Source organism: Coffea arabica, chromosome 8c (assembly GCF_036785885.1).
Source record: "Coffea arabica cultivar ET-39 chromosome 8c, Coffea Arabica ET-39 HiFi, whole genome shotgun sequence".
Classification (NCBI taxonomy): domain Eukaryota; kingdom Viridiplantae; phylum Streptophyta; class Magnoliopsida; order Gentianales; family Rubiaceae; genus Coffea; species Coffea arabica.
In genome coordinates, this window is record NC_092325.1 from 2,020,023 (window position 1) to 2,042,857 (window position 22,835).

The 22,835-nt window shown below is 36.4% G+C and overlaps 1 protein-coding gene across 17 annotated transcripts in view; it reads left to right on the top strand.

Annotated features, from left to right (window-relative positions):
- The window catches only part of LOC113706930 (UMP-CMP kinase 3), a 52,765-nt gene that overhangs the window by 24,485 nt on the left and 5,445 nt on the right, over positions 1–22,835 (top strand). For 10 of the 17 annotated variants that reach the window (XM_072063765.1, XM_072063778.1, XM_072063772.1 and 7 more), the window contains exons 9-14: positions 838–1,370; positions 4,003–4,535; positions 7,168–7,700; positions 12,615–13,147; positions 15,780–16,312; positions 21,572–21,645. The gene's annotated coding sequence lies outside the window, so the exon portion shown is untranslated. Of the gene's footprint in view, positions 1–837; positions 1,371–4,002; positions 4,536–7,167; positions 7,701–12,614; positions 13,148–15,779; positions 16,313–19,379; positions 19,478–21,571; positions 21,646–22,835 lie in introns of those variants that run through there. The other 7 variants (XM_072063777.1, XM_072063776.1, XM_072063775.1 and 4 more) reach the window with 7 other exon arrangements.

The window sequence follows — 22,835 nt, forward strand, 5'->3', positions numbered from 1 at the left end:
ATCCCATTTTACATTTTCTGTTCGGGTCTATCCCGTGGGTCTATCCCATTTAAATTTCTGTCTGGGTCTATCCCATTTTACATTTTCTGTTCGGGTCTATCCCGTGGGTCTATCCCATTTTTCATTTTCTGTTCGAGTCTATCCCATTTACGTTTCTGTTTGGGTCTATCCCATTTTACATTTTCTGTTCGGGTCAGTCCCGTTTTTAATTTTATGTTTGGGTCAGCCCCATTTTTGGAATCATTTTTGCAGCCAAATAATGCAGGTAAGTATTTGGTGTCTATTTCTTTGTCTCAAGTTTTTTCAAAACTCAGACAAAGAGGGGCAAACTGTAGACACCAAATTTTTGATGTAATTTCATTTACTGTTTATTTTTAGTTTTTTTTATTAGTCGTGTTAGTTTATTCGGTTTTTAGCTTTTAGTTTATAGTTTTATTTTTTATTTTTAAGTTTAGCATAGAATTTCTTGAAAAAAAAAAGAGAGGGAAAAGGAAAAAGAAAAAATGGAAAAAGAAAAAAATGAAAAAATGGAAAAATGAAAAAAAAGGGGGAAAAAGAAAATGGTTCACAAAAATACGTTTATTTCTCTTAAATTCAATCTTTTGGCATTTTGTTTATTTTTGTTAATTTATTTTGAAAAAATGAAAAAAAGAAAAATTAAAAATGGCCATTTTTGTTTAGTTTTTTGTTTAAAATTATTTTTGTTTTGTTATTATTATTATTACCTGGTTTGTGTAATTTTGTTATTATTATTATTTATATTTTATTTTATCATTTCTGTAATTATCAAGTTGTTTTAAAAAAAAATTAATTAAAATTAAAAAAAAATTACCGCAGCATGCACGCTGCAATTTTTTGCAGCGTGCAAGGTACAACTTCAATAGCCATCGGATGGCTGGATGGAAGAGGGAGGATAAGCTCTTCATCCTCACCATCCGAGAGAGGGTTTACGGATTGGAGCTCATATAAAAGGAACAAGAATCAGCAGCCGCAAGGAGGAGGAAGGATAGAGAGCACGGCTGAAAGGAAAATTCTGAAGAAAAACAGAAATCAGAGAGAATAGGCATCAAGTGACGGCTGCAAAACCAAAAGGAAAACAGCAAGGAAGAAAAAAGGGAGTGAACGGCAAAAAGAAAGAAACAAGAGAAAGGCTTGCGAGGAAAATGGGACAGGGATAATTGGCGGCATAGGTTCTGGGCAGAAGAAAGGGCTGGGTTCAGAAAAGAAAGAGTGAAAGAGAGAGACCAAAGAGGGGAGGTCAAGAGTAGGAACGAAGCAGCACCAGAGGAGGAGGAAAACAAGAAACCGAGGGAAGTCTTGTCAGCGGGAAACCAAGGAGAAAGCCGGCAAAGGAAGGTACCGGAGCTGAGGTAAGAGACTGAAGTTTTCATTTTTTTTCCATCATTCACCCGAATCCAGATTCAAAAACCTCAGGTCTTTTCTTTAAAAACCGGTTTCTTAGCTTCTCCGTTTTCCCTTCGTGACTGAGTTGGGTCTCGCGTTTTGTTTCCTGTTTTGTTATTTGTGTCGCTATTGATGTTTCAACCGTTACTGAGTTAGGGGTTTGCTGTTATCTCTATGGCTTTAATCTTGTCTATGGAGTGTGTATGACCAGGTTTTGATAGGAAGTGAGTTTGAACTATTGGGTTTTCATGGGTTTTGCTGATCTTCTGGGTTGATTATATCGGATAAAATTGTAGAAAGTAGCCAAAGTTTGCATTTTTCTGTTTTTCAGATTTTCTGGGGGAAGGCAGGCAGTGGCTAAAACTATGATTTTATTGTTTGACGCAAAGTAATTTGGGTTGAAGATTTGGGTCATTTGGGTGAGGTATCTACAAGTTTCATCGAGGCAAATAAACGTTTATAAACATGCTGGAATTGTAGAAAGGAAGTTGAGCAAGTCTGTTCTAATGTTGCGTTGGTCGCTGCTCTTCTTGTTCTTGTTGTTTGTTTGGGTGTCGGGTTATGGTTTGGCATATATTTGTGCATACAAGTCTGCTGCAACAAGCTTGAAGTTGGCTTGTTGAAGCAGCGTGGAATTTTTTCTTTTGATTGCCCAAAGCTCGAAGCTTTCTTCTCTTAGGTTGCTGAAATTTGTTGTTCAACTCTTAGTATTTATTGCTACTCCTGGATTGCTGTGTCCATTATATGCTCATGAGAAATCTAATGAATGTTAGGCTGCAAGTTTTCTGTGGTCTCTGGAATGAAAGCTCAAATGGCCAAAAATTTTCCAAATTGCCGCATGCTCTCTCTTGCGTTTTTTTTAGTGCATAAAAATGAGACTTTGTGTTTGAAAATGGGATGAATGCTGGGTAATGTTGTTGTTTGGATCCAAATTTTGTTGGTTTTGCCATTAGGCAAGTTTGTATGGCATCCAAAATTCACCAGAAATTTGAACCCAACATGCTAGAGTTTAGGTGAGGCGGCAAGAAATGTTTTTCTGGTTGTTGTGAATCTGTTGAGGGGAATGGATCTTGAATAAACTAAACAATTTTTGCCTCAACATGGAAAACAAATTTGGTTGTTTAGTGATAAGATATAAACTAAACAATTTGAATCCACCAAAACATCAAACTTTCCCTCAATTGCAACTCAATGAAGTCAAAACTACTTAAAGACCAAGGCAGAAGGCATGATCATCCAAACCCCAAGCATAACGTCTACTAAAGACCCAAAAGCAAGCACTACTCAACCATTTGAACCTAATTGAAACATTTAAAAACACAAAAAGTTCCCCAAGTAAATAACAAGATCCAAACAAACATTATGGAATTTTGAAGGTCAAAGAATGAACAAGGGTCCACGAATGATTTAAACATGCATTTTGAAAACTCAATAGCAACCATTAATCAACCAAATAAAACCAATTGAAAAATTTAAGAGCTTCAAAAGTCCCAAAAACAATGAAAGGCCAAATGATGACTCAAAATACACCCACCTTAGGACCTATCCCATTTAAATTTCTGTCCGGGTCTATCCCGTTTGCATTTTCTGTTCGGGTCTATCCCATGGGTCTATCCCATTTAAATTTCTGTCTGGGTCTATCCTATTTAAATTTCTGTTCGGGTCTATCCCATTTAAATTTCTGTCCGGGTCTATCCCGTTTGCATTTTCTGTTCGGGTCTATCCCATGGGTCTATCCCATTTAAATTTCTGTCTGGGTCTATCCCATTTTACATTTTCTGTTCGGGTCTATCCCGTGGGTCTATCCCATTTAAATTTCTGTCTGGGTCTATCCCATTTTACATTTTCTGTTCGGGTCTATCCCGTGGGTCTATCCCATTTTTCATTTTCTGTTCGAGTCTATCCCATTTACGTTTCTGTTTGGGTCTATCCCATTTTACATTTTCTGTTCGGGTCAGTCCCGTTTTTAATTTTATGTTTGGGTCAGCCCCATTTTTGGAATCATTTTTGCAGCCAAATAATGCAGGTAAGTATTTGGTGTCTATTTCTTTGTCTCAAGTTTTTTCAAAACTCAGACAAAGAGGGGCAAACTGTAGACACCAAATTTTTGATGTAATTTCATTTACTGTTTATTTTTAGTTTTTTTTATTAGTCGTGTTAGTTTATTCGGTTTTTAGCTTTTAGTTTATAGTTTTATTTTTTATTTTTAAGTTTAGCATAGAATTTCTTGAAAAAAAAAAGAGAGGGAAAAGGAAAAAGAAAAAATGGAAAAAGAAAAAAATGAAAAAATGGAAAAATGAAAAAAAAGGGGGAAAAAGAAAATGGTTCACAAAAATACGTTTATTTCTCTTAAATTCAATCTTTTGGCATTTTGTTTATTTTTGTTAATTTATTTTGAAAAAATGAAAAAAAGAAAAATTAAAAATGGCCATTTTTGTTTAGTTTTTTGTTTAAAATTATTTTTGTTTTGTTATTATTATTATTACCTGGTTTGTGTAATTTTGTTATTATTATTATTTATATTTTATTTTATCATTTCTGTAATTATCAAGTTGTTTTAAAAAAAAATTAATTAAAATTAAAAAAAAATTACCGCAGCATGCACGCTGCAATTTTTTGCAGCGTGCAAGGTACAACTTCAATAGCCATCGGATGGCTGGATGGAAGAGGGAGGATAAGCTCTTCATCCTCACCATCCGAGAGAGGGTTTACGGATTGGAGCTCATATAAAAGGAACAAGAATCAGCAGCCGCAAGGAGGAGGAAGGATAGAGAGCACGGCTGAAAGGAAAATTCTGAAGAAAAACAGAAATCAGAGAGAATAGGCATCAAGTGACGGCTGCAAAACCAAAAGGAAAACAGCAAGGAAGAAAAAAGGGAGTGAACGGCAAAAAGAAAGAAACAAGAGAAAGGCTTGCGAGGAAAATGGGACAGGGATAATTGGCGGCATAGGTTCTGGGCAGAAGAAAGGGCTGGGTTCAGAAAAGAAAGAGTGAAAGAGAGAGACCAAAGAGGGGAGGTCAAGAGTAGGAACGAAGCAGCACCAGAGGAGGAGGAAAACAAGAAACCGAGGGAAGTCTTGTCAGCGGGAAACCAAGGAGAAAGCCGGCAAAGGAAGGTACCGGAGCTGAGGTAAGAGACTGAAGTTTTCATTTTTTTTCCATCATTCACCCGAATCCAGATTCAAAAACCTCAGGTCTTTTCTTTAAAAACCGGTTTCTTAGCTTCTCCGTTTTCCCTTCGTGACTGAGTTGGGTCTCGCGTTTTGTTTCCTGTTTTGTTATTTGTGTCGCTATTGATGTTTCAACCGTTACTGAGTTAGGGGTTTGCTGTTATCTCTATGGCTTTAATCTTGTCTATGGAGTGTGTATGACCAGGTTTTGATAGGAAGTGAGTTTGAACTATTGGGTTTTCATGGGTTTTGCTGATCTTCTGGGTTGATTATATCGGATAAAATTGTAGAAAGTAGCCAAAGTTTGCATTTTTCTGTTTTTCAGATTTTCTGGGGGAAGGCAGGCAGTGGCTAAAACTATGATTTTATTGTTTGACGCAAAGTAATTTGGGTTGAAGATTTGGGTCATTTGGGTGAGGTATCTACAAGTTTCATCGAGGCAAATAAACGTTTATAAACATGCTGGAATTGTAGAAAGGAAGTTGAGCAAGTCTGTTCTAATGTTGCGTTGGTCGCTGCTCTTCTTGTTCTTGTTGTTTGTTTGGGTGTCGGGTTATGGTTTGGCATATATTTGTGCATACAAGTCTGCTGCAACAAGCTTGAAGTTGGCTTGTTGAAGCAGCGTGGAATTTTTTCTTTTGATTGCCCAAAGCTCGAAGCTTTCTTCTCTTAGGTTGCTGAAATTTGTTGTTCAACTCTTAGTATTTATTGCTACTCCTGGATTGCTGTGTCCATTATATGCTCATGAGAAATCTAATGAATGTTAGGCTGCAAGTTTTCTGTGGTCTCTGGAATGAAAGCTCAAATGGCCAAAAATTTTCCAAATTGCCGCATGCTCTCTCTTGCGTTTTTTTTAGTGCATAAAAATGAGACTTTGTGTTTGAAAATGGGATGAATGCTGGGTAATGTTGTTGTTTGGATCCAAATTTTGTTGGTTTTGCCATTAGGCAAGTTTGTATGGCATCCAAAATTCACCAGAAATTTGAACCCAACATGCTAGAGTTTAGGTGAGGCGGCAAGAAATGTTTTTCTGGTTGTTGTGAATCTGTTGAGGGGAATGGATCTTGAATAAACTAAACAATTTTTGCCTCAACATGGAAAACAAATTTGGTTGTTTAGTGATAAGATATAAACTAAACAATTTGAATCCACCAAAACATCAAACTTTCCCTCAATTGCAACTCAATGAAGTCAAAACTACTTAAAGACCAAGGCAGAAGGCATGATCATCCAAACCCCAAGCATAACGTCTACTAAAGACCCAAAAGCAAGCACTACTCAACCATTTGAACCTAATTGAAACATTTAAAAACACAAAAAGTTCCCCAAGTAAATAACAAGATCCAAACAAACATTATGGAATTTTGAAGGTCAAAGAATGAACAAGGGTCCACGAATGATTTAAACATGCATTTTGAAAACTCAATAGCAACCATTAATCAACCAAATAAAACCAATTGAAAAATTTAAGAGCTTCAAAAGTCCCAAAAACAATGAAAGGCCAAATGATGACTCAAAATACACCCACCTTAGGACCTATCCCATTTAAATTTCTGTCCGGGTCTATCCCGTTTGCATTTTCTGTTCGGGTCTATCCCATGGGTCTATCCCATTTAAATTTCTGTCTGGGTCTATCCTATTTAAATTTCTGTTCGGGTCTATCCCATTTAAATTTCTGTCCGGGTCTATCCCGTTTGCATTTTCTGTTCGGGTCTATCCCATGGGTCTATCCCATTTAAATTTCTGTCTGGGTCTATCCCATTTTACATTTTCTGTTCGGGTCTATCCCGTGGGTCTATCCCATTTAAATTTCTGTCTGGGTCTATCCCATTTTACATTTTCTGTTCGGGTCTATCCCGTGGGTCTATCCCATTTTTCATTTTCTGTTCGAGTCTATCCCATTTACGTTTCTGTTTGGGTCTATCCCATTTTACATTTTCTGTTCGGGTCAGTCCCGTTTTTAATTTTATGTTTGGGTCAGCCCCATTTTTGGAATCATTTTTGCAGCCAAATAATGCAGGTAAGTATTTGGTGTCTATTTCTTTGTCTCAAGTTTTTTCAAAACTCAGAAAAAGAGGGGCAAACTGTAGACACCAAATTTTTGATGTAATTTCATTTACTGTTTATTTTTAGTTTTTTTTATTAGTCGTGTTAGTTTATTCGGTTTTTAGCTTTTAGTTTATAGTTTTATTTTTTATTTTTAAGTTTAGCATAGAATTTCTTGAAAAAAAAAAGAGAGGGAAAAGGAAAAAGAAAAAATGGAAAAAGAAAAAAATGAAAAAATGGAAAAATGAAAAAAAAGGGGGAAAAAGAAAATGGTTCACAAAAATACGTTTATTTCTCTTAAATTCAATCTTTTGGCATTTTGTTTATTTTTGTTAATTTATTTTGAAAAAATGAAAAAAAGAAAAATTAAAAATGGCCATTTTTGTTTAGTTTTTTGTTTAAAATTATTTTTGTTTTGTTATTATTATTATTACCTGGTTTGTGTAATTTTGTTATTATTATTATTTATATTTTATTTTATCATTTCTGTAATTATCAAGTTGTTTTAAAAAAAAATTAATTAAAATTAAAAAAAAATTACCGCAGCATGCACGCTGCAATTTTTTGCAGCGTGCAAGGTACAACTTCAATAGCCATCGGATGGCTGGATGGAAGAGGGAGGATAAGCTCTTCATCCTCACCATCCGAGAGAGGGTTTACGGATTGGAGCTCATATAAAAGGAACAAGAATCAGCAGCCGCAAGGAGGAGGAAGGATAGAGAGCACGGCTGAAAGGAAAATTCTGAAGAAAAACAGAAATCAGAGAGAATAGGCATCAAGTGACGGCTGCAAAACCAAAAGGAAAACAGCAAGGAAGAAAAAAGGGAGTGAACGGCAAAAAGAAAGAAACAAGAGAAAGGCTTGCGAGGAAAATGGGACAGGGATAATTGGCGGCATAGGTTCTGGGCAGAAGAAAGGGCTGGGTTCAGAAAAGAAAGAGTGAAAGAGAGAGACCAAAGAGGGGAGGTCAAGAGTAGGAACGAAGCAGCACCAGAGGAGGAGGAAAACAAGAAACCGAGGGAAGTCTTGTCAGCGGGAAACCAAGGAGAAAGCCGGCAAAGGAAGGTACCGGAGCTGAGGTAAGAGACTGAAGTTTTCATTTTTTTTCCATCATTCACCCGAATCCAGATTCAAAAACCTCAGGTCTTTTCTTTAAAAACCGGTTTCTTAGCTTCTCCGTTTTCCCTTCGTGACTGAGTTGGGTCTCGCGTTTTGTTTCCTGTTTTGTTATTTGTGTCGCTATTGATGTTTCAACCGTTACTGAGTTAGGGGTTTGCTGTTATCTCTATGGCTTTAATCTTGTCTATGGAGTGTGTATGACCAGGTTTTGATAGGAAGTGAGTTTGAACTATTGGGTTTTCATGGGTTTTGCTGATCTTCTGGGTTGATTATATCGGATAAAATTGTAGAAAGTAGCCAAAGTTTGCATTTTTCTGTTTTTCAGATTTTCTGGGGGAAGGCAGGCAGTGGCTAAAACTATGATTTTATTGTTTGACGCAAAGTAATTTGGGTTGAAGATTTGGGTCATTTGGGTGAGGTATCTACAAGTTTCATCGAGGCAAATAAACGTTTATAAACATGCTGGAATTGTAGAAAGGAAGTTGAGCAAGTCTGTTCTAATGTTGCGTTGGTCGCTGCTCTTCTTGTTCTTGTTGTTTGTTTGGGTGTCGGGTTATGGTTTGGCATATATTTGTGCATACAAGTCTGCTGCAACAAGCTTGAAGTTGGCTTGTTGAAGCAGCGTGGAATTTTTTCTTTTGATTGCCCAAAGCTCGAAGCTTTCTTCTCTTAGGTTGCTGAAATTTGTTGTTCAACTCTTAGTATTTATTGCTACTCCTGGATTGCTGTGTCCATTATATGCTCATGAGAAATCTAATGAATGTTAGGCTGCAAGTTTTCTGTGGTCTCTGGAATGAAAGCTCAAATGGCCAAAAATTTTCCAAATTGCCGCATGCTCTCTCTTGCGTTTTTTTTAGTGCATAAAAATGAGACTTTGTGTTTGAAAATGGGATGAATGCTGGGTAATGTTGTTGTTTGGATCCAAATTTTGTTGGTTTTGCCATTAGGCAAGTTTGTATGGCATCCAAAATTCACCAGAAATTTGAACCCAACATGCTAGAGTTTAGGTGAGGCGGCAAGAAATGTTTTTCTGGTTGTTGTGAATCTGTTGAGGGGAATGGATCTTGAATAAACTAAACAATTTTTGCCTCAACATGGAAAACAAATTTGGTTGTTTAGTGATAAGATATAAACTAAACAATTTGAATCCACCAAAACATCAAACTTTCCCTCAATTGCAACTCAATGAAGTCAAAACTACTTAAAGACCAAGGCAGAAGGCATGATCATCCAAACCCCAAGCATAACGTCTACTAAAGACCCAAAAGCAAGCACTACTCAACCATTTGAACCTAATTGAAACATTTAAAAACACAAAAAGTTCCCCAAGTAAATAACAAGATCCAAACAAACATTATGGAATTTTGAAGGTCAAAGAATGAACAAGGGTCCACGAATGATTTAAACATGCATTTTGAAAACTCAATAGCAACCATTAATCAACCAAATAAAACCAATTGAAAAATTTAAGAGCTTCAAAAGTCCCAAAAACAATGAAAGGCCAAATGATGACTCAAAATACACCCACCTTAGGACCTATCCCATTTAAATTTCTGTCCGGGTCTATCCCGTTTGCATTTTCTGTTCGGGTCTATCCCATGGGTCTATCCCATTTAAATTTCTGTCTGGGTCTATCCTATTTAAATTTCTGTTCGGGTCTATCCCATTTAAATTTCTGTCCGGGTCTATCCCGTTTGCATTTTCTGTTCGGGTCTATCCCATGGGTCTATCCCATTTAAATTTCTGTCTGGGTCTATCCCATTTTACATTTTCTGTTCGGGTCTATCCCGTGGGTCTATCCCATTTAAATTTCTGTCTGGGTCTATCCCATTTTACATTTTCTGTTCGGGTCTATCCCGTGGGTCTATCCCATTTTTCATTTTCTGTTCGAGTCTATCCCATTTACGTTTCTGTTTGGGTCTATCCCATTTTACATTTTCTGTTCGGGTCAGTCCCGTTTTTAATTTTATGTTTGGGTCAGCCCCATTTTTGGAATCATTTTTGCAGCCAAATAATGCAGGTAAGTATTTGGTGTCTATTTCTTTGTCTCAAGTTTTTTCAAAACTCAGACAAAGAGGGGCAAACTGTAGACACCAAATTTTTGGTGTAATTTCATTTACTGTTTATTTTTAGTTTTTTTTATTAGTCGTGTTAGTTTATTCGGTTTTTAGCTTTTAGTTTATAGTTTTATTTTTTATTTTTAAGTTTAGCATAGAATTTCTTGAAAAAAAAAAGAGAGGGAAAAGGAAAAAGAAAAAATGGAAAAAGAAAAAAATGAAAAAATGGAAAAATGAAAAAAAAGGGGGAAAAAGAAAATGGTTCACAAAAATACGTTTATTTCTCTTAAATTCAATCTTTTGGCATTTTGTTTATTTTTGTTTCCTGTTTTGTTATTTGTGTCGCTATTGATGTTTCAACCGTTACTGAGTTAGGGGTTTGCTGTTATCTCTATGGCTTTAATCTTGTCTATGGAGTGTGTATGACCAGGTTTTGATAGGAAGTGAGTTTGAACTATTGGGTTTTCATGGGTTTTGCTGATCTTCTGGGTTGATTATATCGGATAAAATTGTAGAAAGTAGCCAAAGTTTGCATTTTTCTGTTTTTCAGATTTTCTGGGGGAAGGCAGGCAGTGGCTAAAACTATGATTTTATTGTTTGACGCAAAGTAATTTGGGTTGAAGATTTGGGTCATTTGGGTGAGGTATCTACAAGTTTCATCGAGGCAAATAAACGTTTATAAACATGCTGGAATTGTAGAAAGGAAGTTGAGCAAGTCTGTTCTAATGTTGCGTTGGTCGCTGCTCTTCTTGTTCTTGTTGTTTGTTTGGGTGTCGGGTTATGGTTTGGCATATATTTGTGCATACAAGTCTGCTGCAACAAGCTTGAAGTTGGCTTGTTGAAGCAGCGTGGAATTTTTTCTTTTGATTGCCCAAAGCTCGAAGCTTTCTTCTCTTAGGTTGCTGAAATTTGTTGTTCAACTCTTAGTATTTATTGCTACTCCTGGATTGCTGTGTCCATTATATGCTCATGAGAAATCTAATGAATGTTAGGCTGCAAGTTTTCTGTGGTCTCTGGAATGAAAGCTCAAATGGCCAAAAATTTTCCAAATTGCCGCATGCTCTCTCTTGCGTTTTTTTTAGTGCATAAAAATGAGACTTTGTGTTTGAAAATGGGATGAATGCTGGGTAATGTTGTTGTTTGGATCCAAATTTTGTTGGTTTTGCCATTAGGCAAGTTTGTATGGCATCCAAAATTCACCAGAAATTTGAACCCAACATGCTAGAGTTTAGGTGAGGCGGCAAGAAATGTTTTTCTGGTTGTTGTGAATCTGTTGAGGGGAATGGATCTTGAATAAACTAAACAATTTTTGCCTCAACATGGAAAACAAATTTGGTTGTTTAGTGATAAGATATAAACTAAACAATTTGAATCCACCAAAACATCAAACTTTCCCTCAATTGCAACTCAATGAAATCAAAACTACTTAAAGACCAAGGCAGAAGGCATGATCATCCAAACCCCAAGCATAACGTCTACTAAAGACCCAAAAGCAAGCACTACTCAACCATTTGAACCTAATTGAAACATTTAAAAACACAAAAAGTTCCCCAAGTAAATAACAAGATCCAAACAAACATTATGGAATTTTGAAGGTCAAAGAATGAACAAGGGTCCACGAATCATTTAAACATGCATTTTGAAAACTCAATAGCAACCATTAATCAACCAAATAAAACCAATTGAAAAATTTAAGAGCTTCAAAAGTCCCAAAAACAATGAAAGGCCAAATGATGACTCAAAATACACCCACCTTAGGACCTATCCCATTTAAATTTCTGTCCGGGTCTATCCCGTTTGCATTTTCTGTTCGGGTCTATCCCATGGGTCTATCCCATTTAAATTTCTGTCTGGGTCTATCCTATTTAAATTTCTGTTCGGGTCTATCCCATTTAAATTTCTGTCCGGGTCTATCCCGTTTGCATTTTCTGTTCGGGTCTATCCCATGGGTCTATCCCATTTAAATTTCTGTCTGGGTCTATCCCATTTTACATTTTCTGTTCGGGTCTATCCCGTGGGTCTATCCCATTTAAATTTCTGTCTGGGTCTATCCCATTTTACATTTTCTGTTCGGGTCTATCCCGTGGGTCTATCCCATTTTTCATTTTCTGTTCGAGTCTATCCCATTTACGTTTCTGTTTGGGTCTATCCCATTTTACATTTTCTGTTCGGGTCAGTCCCGTTTTTAATTTTATGTTTGGGTCAGCCCCATTTTTGGAATCATTTTTGCAGCCAAATAATGCAGGTAAGTATTTGGTGTCTATTTATTTGTCTCAAGTTTTTTCAAAACTCAGACAAAGAGGGGCAAACTGTAGACACCAAATTTTTGGTGTAATTTCATTTACTGTTTATTTTTAGTTTTTTTTATTAGTCGTGTTAGTTTATTCGGTTTTTAGCTTTTAGTTTATAGTTTTATTTTTTATTTTTAAGTTTAGCATAGAATTTCTTGAAAAAAAAAAGAGAGGGAAAAGGAAAAAGAAAAAATGGAAAAAGAAAAAAATGAAAAAATGGAAAAATGAAAAAAAAGGGGGAAAAAGAAAATGGTTCACAAAAATACGTTTATTTCTCTTAAATTCAATCTTTTGGCATTTTGTTTATTTTTGTTAATTTATTTTGAAAAAATGAAAAAAAGAAAAATTAAAAATGGCCATTTTTGTTTAGTTTTTTGTTTAAAATTATTTTTGTTTTGTTATTATTATTATTACCTGGTTTGTGTAATTTTGTTATTATTATTATTTATATTTTATTTTATCATTTCTGTAATTATCAAGTTGTTTTAAAAAAAAATTAATTAAAATTAAAAAAAAATTACCGCAGCATGCACGCTGCAATTTTTTGCAGCGTGCAAGGTACAACTTCAATAGCCATCGGATGGCTGGATGGAAGAGGGAGGATAAGCTCTTCATCCTCACCATCCGAGAGAGGGTTTACGGATTGGAGCTCATATAAAAGGAACAAGAATCAGCAGCCGCAAGGAGGAGGAAGGATAGAGAGCACGGCTGAAAGGAAAATTCTGAAGAAAAACAGAAATCAGAGAGAATAGGCATCAAGTGACGGCTGCAAAACCAAAAGGAAAACAGCAAGGAAGAAAAAAGGGAGTGAACGGCAAAAAGAAAGAAACAAGAGAAAGGCTTGCGAGGAAAATGGGACAGGGATAATTGGCGGCATAGGTTCTGGGCAGAAGAAAGGGCTGGGTTCAGAAAAGAAAGAGTGAAAGAGAGAGACCAAAGAGGGGAGGTCAAGAGTAGGAACGAAGCAGCACCAGAGGAGGAGGAAAACAAGAAACCGAGGGAAGTCTTGTCAGCGGGAAACCAAGGAGAAAGCCGGCAAAGGAAGGTACCGGAGCTGAGGTAAGAGACTGAAGTTTTCATTTTTTTTCCATCATTCACCCGAATCCAGATTCAAAAACCTCAGGTCTTTTCTTTAAAAACCGGTTTCTTAGCTTCTCCGTTTTCCCTTCGTGACTGAGTTGGGTCTCGCGTTTTGTTTCCTGTTTTGTTATTTGTGTCGCTATTGATGTTTCAACCGTTACTGAGTTAGGGGTTTGCTGTTATCTCTATGGCTTTAATCTTGTCTATGGAGTGTGTATGACCAGGTTTTGATAGGAAGTGAGTTTGAACTATTGGGTTTTCATGGGTTTTGCTGATCTTCTGGGTTGATTATATCGGATAAAATTGTAGAAAGTAGCCAAAGTTTGCATTTTTCTGTTTTTCAGATTTTCTGGGGGAAGGCAGGCAGTGGCTAAAACTATGATTTTATTGTTTGACGCAAAGTAATTTGGGTTGAAGATTTGGGTCATTTGGGTGAGGTATCTACAAGTTTCATCGAGGCAAATAAACGTTTATAAACATGCTGGAATTGTAGAAAGGAAGTTGAGCAAGTCTGTTCTAATGTTGCGTTGGTCGCTGCTCTTCTTGTTCTTGTTGTTTGTTTGGGTGTCGGGTTATGGTTTGGCATATATTTGTGCATACAAGTCTGCTGCAACAAGCTTGAAGTTGGCTTGTTGAAGCAGCGTGGAATTTTTTCTTTTGATTGCCCAAAGCTCGAAGCTTTCTTCTCTTAGGTTGCTGAAATTTGTTGTTCAACTCTTAGTATTTATTGCTACTCCTGGATTGCTGTGTCCATTATATGCTCATGAGAAATCTAATGAATGTTAGGCTGCAAGTTTTCTGTGGTCTCTGGAATGAAAGCTCAAATGGCCAAAAATTTTCCAAATTGCCGCATGCTCTCTCTTGCGTTTTTTTTAGTGCATAAAAATGAGACTTTGTGTTTGAAAATGGGATGAATGCTGGGTAATGTTGTTGTTTGGATCCAAATTTTGTTGGTTTTGCCATTAGGCAAGTTTGTATGGCATCCAAAATTCACCAGAAATTTGAACCCAACATGCTAGAGTTTAGGTGAGGCGGCAAGAAATGTTTTTCTGGTTGTTGTGAATCTGTTGAGGGGAATGGATCTTGAATAAACTAAACAATTTTTGCCTCAACATGGAAAACAAATTTGGTTGTTTAGTGATAAGATATAAACTAAACAATTTGAATCCACCAAAACATCAAACTTTCCCTCAATTGCAACTCAATGAAATCAAAACTACTTAAAGACCAAGGCAGAAGGCATGATCATCCAAACCCCAAGCATAACGTCTACTAAAGACCCAAAAGCAAGCACTACTCAACCATTTGAACCTAATTGAAACATTTAAAAACACAAAAAGTTCCCCAAGTAAATAACAAGATCCAAACAAACATTATGGAATTTTGAAGGTCAAAGAATGAACAAGGGTCCACGAATGATTTAAACATGCATTTTGAAAACTCAATAGCAACCATTAATCAACCAAATAAAACCAATTGAAAAATTTAAGAGCTTCAAAAGTCCCAAAAACAATGAAAGGCCAAATGATGACTCAAAATACACCCACCTTAGGACCTATCCCATTTAAATTTCTGTCCGGGTCTATCCCGTTTGCATTTTCTGTTCGGGTCTATCCCATGGGTCTATCCCATTTAAATTTCTGTCTGGGTCTATCCTATTTAAATTTCTGTTCGGGTCTATCCCATTTAAATTTCTGTCCGGGTCTATCCCGTTTGCATTTTCTGTTCGGGTCTATCCCATGGGTCTATCCCATTTAAATTTCTGTCTGGGTCTATCCCATTTTACATTTTCTGTTCGGGTCTATCCCGTGGGTCTATCCCATTTAAATTTCTGTCTGGGTCTATCCCATTTTACATTTTCTGTTCGGATCTATCCCGTGGGTCTATCCCATTTTTCATTTTCTGTTCGAGTCTATCCCATTTACGTTTCTGTTTGGGTCTATCCCATTTTACATTTTCTGTTCGGGTCAGTCCCGTTTTTAATTTTATGTTTGGGTCAGCCCCATTTTTGGAATCATTTTTGCAGCCAAATAATGCAGGTAAGTATTTGGTGTCTATTTCTTTGTCTCAAGTTTTTTCAAAACTCAGACAAAGAGGGGCAAACTGTAGACACCAAATTTTTGATGTAATTTCATTTACTGTTTATTTTTAGTTTTTTTTATTAGTCGTGTTAGTTTATTCGGTTTTTAGCTTTTAGTTTATAGTTTTATTTTTTATTTTTAAGTTTAGCATAGAATTTCTTGAAAAAAAAAAGAGAGGGAAAAGGAAAAAGAAAAAATGGAAAAAGAAAAAAATGAAAAAATGGAAAAATGAAAAAAAAGGGGGAAAAAGAAAATGGTTCACAAAAATACGTTTATTTCTCTTAAATTCAATCTTTTGGCATTTTGTTTATTTTTGTTAATTTATTTTGAAAAAATGAAAAAAAGAAAAATTAAAAATGGCCATTTTTGTTTAGTTTTTTGTTTAAAATTATTTTTGTTTTGTTATTATTATTATTACCTGGTTTGTGTAATTTTGTTATTATTATTATTTATATTTTATTTTATCATTTCTGTAATTATCAAGTTGTTTTAAAAAAAAATTAATTAAAATTAAAAAAAAATTACCGCAGCATGCACGCTGCAATTTTTTGCAGCGTGCAAGGTACAACTTCAATAGCCATCGGATGGCTGGATGGAAGAGGGAGGATAAGCTCTTCATCCTCACCATCCGAGAGAGGGTTTACGGATTGGAGCTCATATAAAAGGAACAAGAATCAGCAGCCGCAAGGAGGAGGAAGGATAGAGAGCACGGCTGAAAGGAAAATTCTGAAGAAAAACAGAAATCAGAGAGAATAGGCATCAAGTGACGGCTGCAAAACCAAAAGGAAAACAGCAAGGAAGAAAAAAGGGAGTGAACGGCAAAAAGAAAGAAACAAGAGAAAGGCTTGCGAGGAAAATGGGACAGGGATAATTGGCGGCATAGGTTCTGGGCAGAAGAAAGGGCTGGGTTCAGAAAAGAAAGAGTGAAAGAGAGAGACCAAAGAGGGGAGGTCAAGAGTAGGAACGAAGCAGCACCAGAGGAGGAGGAAAACAAGAAACCGAGGGAAGTCTTGTCAGCGGGAAACCAAGGAGAAAGCCGGCAAAGGAAGGTACCGGAGCTGAGGTAAGAGACTGAAGTTTTCATTTTTTTTCCATCATTCACCCGAATCCAGATTCAAAAACCTCAGGTCTTTTCTTTAAAAACCGGTTTCTTAGCTTCTCCGTTTTCCCTTCGTGACTGAGTTGGGTCTCGCGTTTTGTTTCCTGTTTTGTTATTTGTGTCGCTATTGATGTTTCAACCGTTACTGAGTTAGGGGTTTGCTGTTATCTCTATGGCTTTAATCTTGTCTATGGAGTGTGTATGACCAGGTTTTGATAGGAAGTGAGTTTGAACTATTGGGTTTTCATGGGTTTTGCTGATCTTCTGGGTTGATTATATCGGATAAAATTGTAGAAAGTAGCCAAAGTTTGCATTTTTCTGTTTTTCAGATTTTCTGGGGGAAGGCAGGCAGTGGCTAAAACTATGATTTTATTGTTTGACGCAAAGTAATTTGGGTTGAAGATTTGGGTCATTTGGGTGAGGTATCTACAAGTTTCATCGAGGCAAATAAACGTTTATAAACATGCTGGAATTGTAGAAAGGAAGTTGAGCAAGTCTGTTCTAATGTTGCGTTGGTCGCTGCTCTTCTTGTTCTTGTTGTTTGTTTGGGTGTCGGGTTATGGTTTGGCATATATTTGTGCATACAAGTCTGCTGCAACAAGCTTGAAGTTGGCTTGTTGAAGCAGCGTGGAATTTTTTCTTTTGATTGCCCAAAGCTCGAAGCTTTCTTCTCTTAGGTTGCTGAAATTTGTTGTTCAACTCTTAGTATTTATTGCTACTCCTGGATTGCTGTGTCCATTATATGCTCATGAGAAATCTAATGAATGTTAGGCTGCAAGTTTTCTGTGGTCTCTGGAATGAAAGCTCAAATGGCCAAAAATTTTCCAAATTGCCGCATGCTCTCTCTTGCGTTTTTTTTAGTGCATAAAAATGAGACTTTGTGTTTGAAAATGGGATGAATGCTGGGTAATGTTGTTGTTTGGATCCAAATTTTGTTGGTTTTGCCATTAGGCAAGTTTGTATGGCATCCAAAATTCACCAGAAATTTGAACCCAACATGCTAGAGTTTAGGTGAGGCGGCAAGAAATGTTTTTCTGGTTGTTGTGAATCTGTTGAGGGGAATGGATCTTGAATAAACTAAACAATTTTTGCCTCAACATGGAAAACAAATTTGGTTGTTTAGTGATAAGATATAAACTAAACAATTTGAATCCACCAAAACATCAAACTTTCCCTCAATTGCAACTCAATGAAGTCAAAACTACTTAAAGACCAAGGCAGAAGGCATGATCATCCAAACCCCAAGCATAACGTCTACTAAAGACCCAAAAGCAAGCACTACTCAACCATTTGAACCTAATTGAAACATTTAAAAACACAAAAAGTTCCCCAAGTAAATAACAAGATCCAAACAAACATTATGGAATTTTGAAGGTCAAAGAATGAACAAGGGTCCACGAATGATTTAAACATGCATTTTGAAAACTCAATAGCAACCATTAATCAACCAAATAAAACCAATTGAAAAATTTAAGAGCTTCAAAAGTCCCAAAAACAATGAAAGGCCAAATGATGACTCAAAATACACCCACCTTAGGACCTATCCCATTTAAATTTCTGTCCGGGTCTATCCCGTTTGCATTTTCTGTTCGGGTCTATCCCATGGGTCTATCCCATTTAAATTTCTGTCTGGGTCTATCCTATTTAAATTTCTGTTCGGGTCTATCCCATTTAAATTTCTGTCCGGGTCTATCCCGTTTGCATTTTCTGTTCGGGTCTATCCCATGGGTCTATCCCATTTAAATTTCTGTCTGGGTCTATCCCATTTTACATTTTCTGTTCGGGTCTATCCCGTGGGTCTATCCCATTTAAATTTCTGTCTGGGTCTATCCCATTTTACATTTTCTGTTCGGGTCTATCCCGTGGGTCTATCCCATTTTTCATTTTCTGTTCGAGTCTATCCCATTTACGTTTCTGTTTGGGTCTATCCCATTTTACATTTTCTGTTCGGGTCAGTCCCGTTTTTAATTTTATGTTTGGGTCAGCCCCATTTTTGGAATCATTTTTGCAGCCAAATAATGCAGGTAAGTATTTGGTGTCTATTTCTTTGTCTCAAGTTTTTTCAAAACTCAGACAAAGAGGGGCAAACTGTAGACACCAAATTTTTGATGTAATTTCATTTACTGTTTATTTTTAGTTTTTTTTATTAGTCGTGTTAGTTTATTCGGTTTTTAGCTTTTAGTTTATAGTTTTATTTTTTATTTTTAAGTTTAGCATAGAATTTCTTGAAAAAAAAAAGAGAGGGAAAAGGAAAAAGAAAAAATGGAAAAAGAAAAAAATGAAAAAATGGAAAAATGAAAAAAAAAGGGGAAAAAGAAAATGGTTCACAAAAATACGTTTATTTCTCTTAAATTCAATCTTTTGGCATTTTGTTTATTTTTGTTAATTTATTTTGAAAAAATGAAAAAAAGAAAAATTAAAAATGGCCATTTTTGTTTAGTTTTTTGTTTAAAATTATTTTTGTTTTGTTATTATTATTATTACCTGGTTTGTGTAATTTTGTTATTATTATTATTTATATTTTATTTTATCATTTCTGTAATTATCAAGTTGTTTTAAAAAAAAATTAATTAAAATTAAAAAAAAATTACCGCAGCATGCACGCTGCAATTTTTTGCAGCGTGCAAGGTACAACTTCAATAGCCATCGGATGGCTGGATGGAAGAGGGAGGATAAGCTCTTCATCCTCACCATCCGAGAGAGGGTTTACGGATTGGAGCTCATATAAAAGGAACAAGAATCAGCAGCCGCAAGGAGGAGGAAGGATAGAGAGCACGGCTGAAAGGAAAATTCTGAAGAAAAACAGAAATCAGAGAGAATAGGCATCAAGTGACGGCTGCAAAACCAAAAGGAAAACAGCAAGGAAGAAAAAAGGGAGTGAACGGCAAAAAGAAAGAAACAAGAGAAAGGCTTGCGAGGAAAATGGGACAGGGATAATTGGCGGCATAGGTTCTGGGCAGAAGAAAGGGCTGGGTTCAGAAAAGAAAGAGTGAAAGAGAGAGACCAAAGAGGGGAGGTCAAGAGTAGGAACGAAGCAGCACCAGAGGAGGAGGAAAACAAGAAACCGAGGGAAGTCTTGTCAGCGGGAAACCAAGGAGAAAGCCGGCAAAGGAAGGTATCGGAGCTGAGGTAAGAGACTGAAGTTTTCATTTTTTTTCCATCATTCACCCGAATCCAGATTCAAAAACCTCAGGTCTTTTCTTTAAAAACCGGTTTCTTAGCTTCTCCGTTTTCCCTTCGTGACTGAGTTGGGTCTCGCGTTTTGTTTCCTGTTTTGTTATTTGTGTCGCTATTGATGTTTCAACCGTTACTGAGTTAGGGGTTTGCTGTTATCTCTATGGCTTTAATCTTGTCTATGGAGTGTGTATGACCAGGTTTTGATAGGAAGTGAGTTTGAACTATTGGGTTTTCATGGGTTTTGCTGATCTTCTGGGTTGATTATATCGGATAAAATTGTAGAAAGTAGCCAAAGTTTGCATTTTTCTGTTTTTCAGATTTTCTGGGGGAAGGCAGGCAGTGGCTAAAACTATGATTTTATTGTTTGACGCAAAGTAATTTGGGTTGAAGATTTGGGTCATTTGGGTGAGGTATCTACAAGTTTCATCGAGGCAAATAAACGTTTATAAACATGCTGGAATTGTAGAAAGGAAGTTGAGCAAGTCTGTTCTAATGTTGCGTTGGTCGCTGCTCTTCTTGTTCTTGTTGTTTGTTTGGGTGTCGGGTTATGGTTTGGCATATATTTGTGCATACAAGTCTGCTGCAACAAGCTTGAAGTTGGCTTGTTGAAGCAGCGTGGAATTTTTTCTTTTGATTGCCCAAAGCTCGAAGCTTTCTTCTCTTAGGTTGCTGAAATTTGTTGTTCAACTCTTAGTATTTATTGCTACTCCTGGATTGCTGTGTCCATTATATGCTCATGAGAAATCTAATGAATGTTAGGCTGCAAGTTTTCTGTGGTCTCTGGAATGAAAGCTCAAATGGCCAAAAATTTTCCAAATTGCCGCATGCTCTCTCTTGCGTTTTTTTTAGTGCATAAAAATGAGACTTTGTGTTTGAAAATGGGATGAATGCTGGGTAATGTTGTTGTTTGGATCCAAATTTTGTTGGTTTTGCCATTAGGCAAGTTTGTATGGCATCCAAAATTCACCAGAAATTTGAACCCAACATGCTAGAGTTTAGGTGAGGCGGCAAGAAATGTTTTTCTGGTTGTTGTGAATCTGTTGAGGGGAATGGATCTTGAATCCTTGATTTTGCATCATTGTATGGTTTGTGTTAAGTTGGGTCTTATGGGATTAATTGATAGGCTTGCACGTTTCCTTTCCTTTTATGTCCACGGCTGTTTTCTTGCATGAATGAAGGCCGAGAATTGCAGAAAGTTTTCCATGTTTTGCATCATTTCTTTTCTGTGTTTTTTTTTTTTACTTGTTTGAATGCCAATTTGTGTGTTGTGTTGCTTAACTCAAAGTGTGGACATTGGGTTGAGAAGGTTTGATTGAAGTTTGTGCTAAATTCGGAAGGTTGTGTTTAATAGATGAAATTGCCGCAAGCTTGGAAGCAAAAGTCAGCAGATTTCATTCTTTTTAGTTGCAGATTTTGAAGCTCTTTACGTATGCATGCATGAAACAAATTCTGAACTTTGCACTTAAACCCCTCAAATTTCCCTTTGGCTCACTATGGCCCAAGTAATTTGAATACTTAATCAATTTAATCCCTCAAGCTTCTCCATGTTCCATAAAAGCCCAAGCATGTTCTCATTTCTTTACAATTAGGTCCTAAGGTGGGTGTATTTTGAGTCATCATTTGGCCTTTCATTGTTTTTGGGACTTTTGAAGCTCTTAAATTTTTCAATTGGTTTTATTTGGTTGATTAATGGTTGCTATTGAGTTTTCAAAATGCATGTTTAAATCATTCGTGGACCCTTGTTCATTCTTGGACCTTCAAAATTCCATAATGTTTGTTTGGATCTTGTTATTTACTTGGGGAACTTTTTGTGTTTTTAAATGTTTCAATTAGGTTCAAATGGTTGAGTAGTGCTTGCTTTTGGGTCTTTAGTAGACGTTATGCTTGGGGTTTGGATGATCATGCCTTCTGCCTTGGTCTTTAAGTAGTTTTGACTTCATTGAGTTGCAATTGAGGGAAAGTTTGATGTTTTGGTGGATTCAAATTGTTTAGTTTATATCTTATCACTAAATTGGTGCATTAATCTTTTGTTTTTGGTGATTTTAGCCTAAGTTAGTCTTTTCTTGGGTGACTCTAGCCAAGTTGAGTTTGTTTACTTCCTTAGTATCACCAACACGGAGGTATAATCTCTTTTACCCCTTTTGTTTCTCTCCTATGTGGACTAATGTGCTAATTGGAATTTGCATGTCTACTTGCTTTCCTAGCCTCTCCTTATTTCCTTTCATTTATTTCATTTACTTTTGATTTTTATTAATGGGGTATGTGTACACCTCTTGGCTTGTAATAGATAGGGCGTAGCAAGTAATTTGGTCCATTTTCCCTTTCCCCTTTGTTTTAGTTAGCAAATGTAATGGTTGCATGCCTATGTGTTACGTGTTACTTGCTTTATTAGGTTTTGCATCTAGTCGAGCATGTTAAGTGTTACGTGCTACGTGTTTATGAGCGTTTGGCATGTCTACTAGCTTTCTGTAGTGTAGATGAATGGAATGGATGAATGTACGTTTCCACTAGTCCAACGCTAGTCGGAATTCATAGAATGGGCTAGTCCAACGCTAGACCCTTAGGGATTTCCCCTCGTTAGTACATGTTTGCATGTTCATTACATGTCATGCATTTTTTTAGTTTTATCATTTTGCATGCTCCTCGATTCCCCTTTCCCCTCACTTTAGGTCTTACATCTCATGCTAGTTAGGGTACATTTGCCTGAAGAGTCCCCTTTTGATAAGGGAAACGAGCGAGTGTGGCTACTCGATAGCCTTAGCACGCTAGTTTTGCTTTCTAATCAAAGGGAAAATCGAAGTCGAAAAGTTAGGAGTCATTCCCATACCCGACCTGATGCATTCCTTTAGGTTCATTCATTCTCATTTATCACTTACTCATTTTTTTTCAATTCACATTTCCTCATCACTTTTCCTTTCCTTAGTGTTCAGTTTGATTTCTACTTCACAAAATTGCACTTAATTACACCTATATGCACTTATCATTATATTTCATACACTTGCACACAAACACTTGGATTTTTTATACAATTTCACACATGCACCTTTTCATACACTTGCACACAAACACTTGGATTTTTCATACAATTTCACACGTTCACCTTTTTATACACTTGCACACTTGCACTTTAGCCATCATTTGCATTAATCGACCTCTATAAGATTTTCCTTTATTGGCCGCCACAATTCATGTGGTTGGGACCAAAAACCTTACAAGAGACATCTTAGAATCTAGGGTTTTGCATTTCATGTAGCACATCCAAATGTAATAAATTCTTTGGTTAAAACAAGAAAATCTTTGATTAAATCAC